Genomic DNA, 5281 nt, shown 5'->3' on the forward strand with positions numbered 1-5281 from the left:
CGTTTATCATGACTCATGCGGAACCTTTAGCAGTGATTTGCAATAAACGACAATTAAAAAAATTATAAACAAAAACACATTTTCCTTAATTATAATATTAATCTCGCGTGCACACATACACATATACTTTGATTTATATAAGAATTTATGTAAAAAAAGTAAATCATTTACTTATAAAATTTTCAATGATATTGCATTTAATGATATCACAATCAAGTCATTTTAGAAGTCAAATTATGCATTTAAGATTTATGTGAAATCATTCATTGCAAGACTTTTGCATTTAAGATTTATTAAATTACTTTCATGACCTATTGAGTGTTTTGGGTATTTTTATGAGGTTTTGGGGCTGGGCTTTTTTTAAAAAATTGATGACAGTTTTGTAATTTATAAGAAATTAAAAGCCTCATTGTTATGTTGTAAATGAGTTTTGGGTGTGTTGCTAAAGTGCATTTAATATAAGGTTATATATATATATATATATGTATATATATAGGGCAATGATTTCCCCACTCCTATTTTATCCACTTACACTCCTTTTTTAGATAAAAAAGGAGTGTAAGTGGATAAAATAGGAGAAAAAAGAGTGGGGAAATCACCACTCTATATATATATATAATTTGGGCCTCTATATTAGGTATAATAGTGAATCTCCCAATTAATAAATGCATATTATGTCATCCGATTTGCAAAATCAATATATGAAGCTCCATGGAAGGTTTCAAGAAGTCATTAGCACATTTACTAATCCATAATCGAAATCAAAATAAGAAGCTGAATTCCTATTACGGATATTCCTATGTTTATTTTGCATGGAAGAATCAAAATGCGAGTGTGACTCAAATAAAATCAGGAACTCCTGGGTGGGAGAGGTAGTATTCTAAATCCTAGAGAACTAACCTATTAGGAATTCATATTTTTTACCCATTATATCCTCACACAATTTTAAAATTTTTCATCTACTTTAACCGAACAAAGAGGGTAGTTTAGTAATCAATTTGGTTTCAATTCCAATTCTTGTGAATTTAGTAAACAACTTATAAGGATTTAATATTACTCCTACTCCAATTTTATATAGTTCAATAAACGACTTCAGCATAAATGCGAAATCTAAATTTTCCTCAATCCAATCCAATCGGATTAGTATGTAATCCCAAAAAAAAGAGGAAGAAGCTATATGTAAGTTATGAAACAGGAAATAAGGAAAAACAAAGAGGAAAGAAGCAAATCTTTTTTCTCCATTAGGAAAAGGAAAAAAAAAAAGTTAATCTTTCGGATAGGAGTAATAAATGCAGTCAATTACCAGGAAGCTACAGTGAACTTTCTTCCCTCCTTCCTGAATTTGAAGCGACCGTCCTGTATATATATCCTATACGAATTATCTCTTCCTCGAATATTAACACTCATTAAACCCTTTGTTTTTTTGGCTAAACTTCAGTTTGCTTTCCTGTTTATTGATCTTCATCAACTCGCAGTTTTCCTTGTCCATTGCCATGTCTCGGAGGTCACGAAAACCCGCTGAACAGGCCTTTAATGCTGAAGAACATGCACCACCAGAACCGAAAACGCACAAGCAGAGGTGGAGGTTGGCCTTGACGGTCATATCCTTCACCAGGGCTCTTAATACACTTGCCAAGAAAGTAATTTATGACAAGGGCCAAGTACCTCGATCCATCTCTTACATATCCATTGATGTACCCAGCAACGAAGACAATAATGCAGGCGAGAGCAGTCGTTCTTTGCTTGATCTTGATCAGAAGGCGCTTACTGATATGGTGAAGGACAAGAACCTTGATCTTTTGAGTCAATTTGGAGGAGTTAAAGATTTGGCTTCTACTCTTGGAACTGATGTGAAAGGGGGAATTGGCGGGGGAGAGGCTGATTTGATGCATAGGAAAGATGTTTTTGGAGCCAATGTATTTCAGAAGCCGCCTGCAAAACGCTTCATGAGTTTTTTCATTGAAGCATTCAAGGACACAACCATCATAATACTTCTGGTATGTGCTATACTCTCTCTAGGGTTTGGAATTAAAAAGCATGGCTGGAAAAACGGTTGGTATGATGGTGGTAGCATTGTTCTTGCTGTCTTGTTAGTCGTTATTGTCACTGCTGTCTCGAACTTCAAGCAGTCGAGGCAATTTGATAAGCTTTCGACCAAGAGTAGCGACATAAGTGTTGAAATTGTGAGAGCTGGACAACGCCGTCCCATATCAATATTTGATATTGTGGTGGGTGATCTTGTTTGCCTGAAAATTGGGGACCAGGTTCCGGCAGATGGGGTGTTTATGGAAGGGCATTCATTGAAGGTGGACGAATCCAGCATGACCGGGGAAAGTGAACACATTGAGATCAATAGTGGAAACCATCCCTTTCTTTTATCTGGCACAAAGGTGACAGATGGGTTTGGTTTGATGCTTGTCACATCTGTGGGCATGAACACAGCCTGGGGCGAGATGATGAGCTCAATAAGCCGGGATTTAGATGAGCAGACACCTTTACAGGCACGGCTTGACAAGCTTACATCATATATTGGGAAGGTTGGTTTGGCTGTGGCTGTGCTTGTTCTTGCCGTTTCTCTGATTCGTTATTTCACCGGACACACCACAGATGACAAGGGGAACCGAGAATTCTATGGAGGCAAGACAAAGTTCGATGATGTAGTGAATTCTGCTCTGGATATTTTAGCTGCAGCAATCACAATTGTTGTTGTGGCAATTCCTGAAGGATTGCCTCTGGCCGTTACCTTGACTCTTGCGTATTCAATGAAGAAGATGATGAATGACAACGCCTTGGTTCGAAGGCTCTCTGCATGTGAGACGATGGGATCAGCCACAACCATCTGCACTGACAAAACAGGCACTCTTACCATGAATGAGATGAAGGTTACAGAGTTTTGGCTTGGTCCAGAAACAATGACAGAAGAGAATCCGTCAGAGATAGCACAACCCATTCTGCAATTACTCCATCAGGCTGTAGGCTTAAACACAACTGGCAGTGTTTGTATACCGAATTCTTCACCCGTCCCTGAGATTTCTGGTAGCCCAACTGAGAAAGCAATACTTTCTTGGGCTGTGTTTGATTTGGGAATGAATGCTGATGAAGTGAAACAAGGCTGTCAGATAATCCATGTTGAAACTTTCAATTCGGAGAAAAAGAGAAGCGGTGTTTTGATAAGGAGGAACGGTGAAAAGGCAACTGAAACCCACTGGAAAGGAGCTGCTGAGATGATACTGGCCTTGTGCTCGAATTATTATGACAAGTCTGGAAAAGTGAGAGCCATCAGTGATGAAGAAAGATTGCATGTTGAGTCAATTATTCAGAACATGGCAGCCAAAAGCTTGCGGTGCATTGCCTTTGCTCATAAAATTTCTGAAGAAGAGAATGGCAGTCAGGGTCATGAGAAGCTTGAAGAAAGTGGGCTGACATTGTTGGGTCTTGTGGGTTTGAAGGATCCGTGCAGACCTGGAGTTCGAACAGCAGTAGACGCTTGCAGAGCTGCTGGAGTGAAAATTAAGATGATAACCGGTGACAATGTGCATACTGCAAAAGCTATAGCTGTTGAATGTGGGATACTGAAACCAGAGGAGGATCTGGAGGATGAGGCAGTTGTAGAAGGTGTCCAATTTCGAAATTACTCACCTGAAGAGACAATGGAAAGGATCGATAAGATTCGCGTGATGGCAAGATCGTCGCCATTTGATAAGCTAAAGATGGTTCAGTACTTGAAGCAGAAAGGCCACGTGGTTGCAGTGACGGGAGATGGCACGAATGATGCACCTGCCCTAAAGGAAGCAGATATTGGGCTTTCGATGGGGATCCAAGGCACGGAAGTTGCAAAGGAGAGCTCAGACATCGTGATATTAGATGATAACTTCGCTTCTGTGGTGACCGTTCTGAGATGGGGCAGGTGTGTTTATAACAATATTCAAAAGTTCCTTCAGTTCCAGCTCACAGTAAATGTTGCTGCCCTTGTGATCAACTTTGTCGCCGCTGTTTCGTCTGGCAAAGTTCCATTGACTGCTGTCCAATTGCTGTGGGTGAACCTTATAATGGATACATTGGGGGCTTTAGCTTTGGCCACTGAACAACCAACCAATGAACTCATGGACAAGAAACCAGTGGGTCGAACAGAGCCACTCATAACCAGAGTCATGTGGAGAAACCTCTTATCTCAGGCTTTGTATCAGATCACCATCTTGCTGACTCTACAGTTTAAGGGAAGATCCATCTTTGGCGTAGATGAGAAGGTCAAGAATACCCTTATCTTCAACACTTTTGTTTTTTGCCAAGTCTTCAATGAGTTCAATGCCAGGAACATGGAGAAGAAGAACATATTCAAGGGGTTACTCAAGAACAAGTTGTTCTTAGCAATAATTGGCATCACCGCAGTTCTTCAAATAGTGATGGTTGAACTTCTGACGAAGTTCGCAAGTACGGAGAGGCTGAATTGGGAGCAATGGGGTGCTTGCATTGGGATTGCAGTGATGTCTTGGCCGATTGGTTGGCTTGTTAAGTACATTCCTGTTTCTGGATAGCAGGTTCCAAGGCATATAGTTCCTGAAAAATTGTCAAACAGATAGAAACAGACTAATTCTTTTGTTGCTCTTTTACTATTCATATATATATATATATATATATATTTTTTTTCAGTAGTTTCTCAAAGAGATTTTCTCAATCCAGGATTAGATATATTGGTAAATGATTATGTAACTAGTTATAACATCTTCAGTTCAATGATGCAATTCTCTTTTTTTTTTTTTTTTTTTTCTTTTTTTATCACACTGACGCAGTTGTTTTATGGAACTAGAAAGTAACAATTCTTGCTTCAGCCCTTTTGTTTGCTACATTACAATCAAAAGAGTAATTCCTATCAATAAAAAGGAAACAATCAAAGCAATAACAAAGCCAAGAAAAAGAATGACTTGTTCCGTTGATCATTATATCTTTTCCGGCTAACAATCTGATGCAGAACACTCAATTGAATGAAAAATAATGCAGGCAAACAATCCAACAGAATGTTTACAATTAGCCAAAACATAGTACTCAGTACTCAGGTTATACCATGTTTTGGTAGTTCACCCCCCAAATCAACTCTCCAAAGAAGAAAAATCCACCGCACAAAATCTTTTAGAAAATACATAATCAGCTTAACCAAAGGTTTTCAGGTAAGGTATTATGAAGTAACCATTTCGAGTTGTGCTATACCAGTTGCTAGCATTTTGCCATTGCACACAGAAGCAGCAGAATTCGAATATGTAGTCATTGTAATTTGTAATACTAC

General features: G+C 38.8%; 1 pseudogene; it reads left to right on the forward strand.

Annotated features, from left to right (window-relative positions):
- The first annotated feature begins 1019 nt into the window (after positions 1-1019).
- LOC103331169 (putative calcium-transporting ATPase 13, plasma membrane-type pseudogene) lies at positions 1020-4699 on the forward strand (annotated as a pseudogene).
- Positions 4700-5281: the final 582 nt, after the last annotated feature.

Source organism: Prunus mume, linkage group LG5, assembly GCF_029339155.1.
Source record: "Prunus mume cultivar Tortuosa linkage group LG5, ASM2933915v1, whole genome shotgun sequence".
Taxonomy (NCBI): domain Eukaryota; kingdom Viridiplantae; phylum Streptophyta; class Magnoliopsida; order Rosales; family Rosaceae; genus Prunus; species Prunus mume.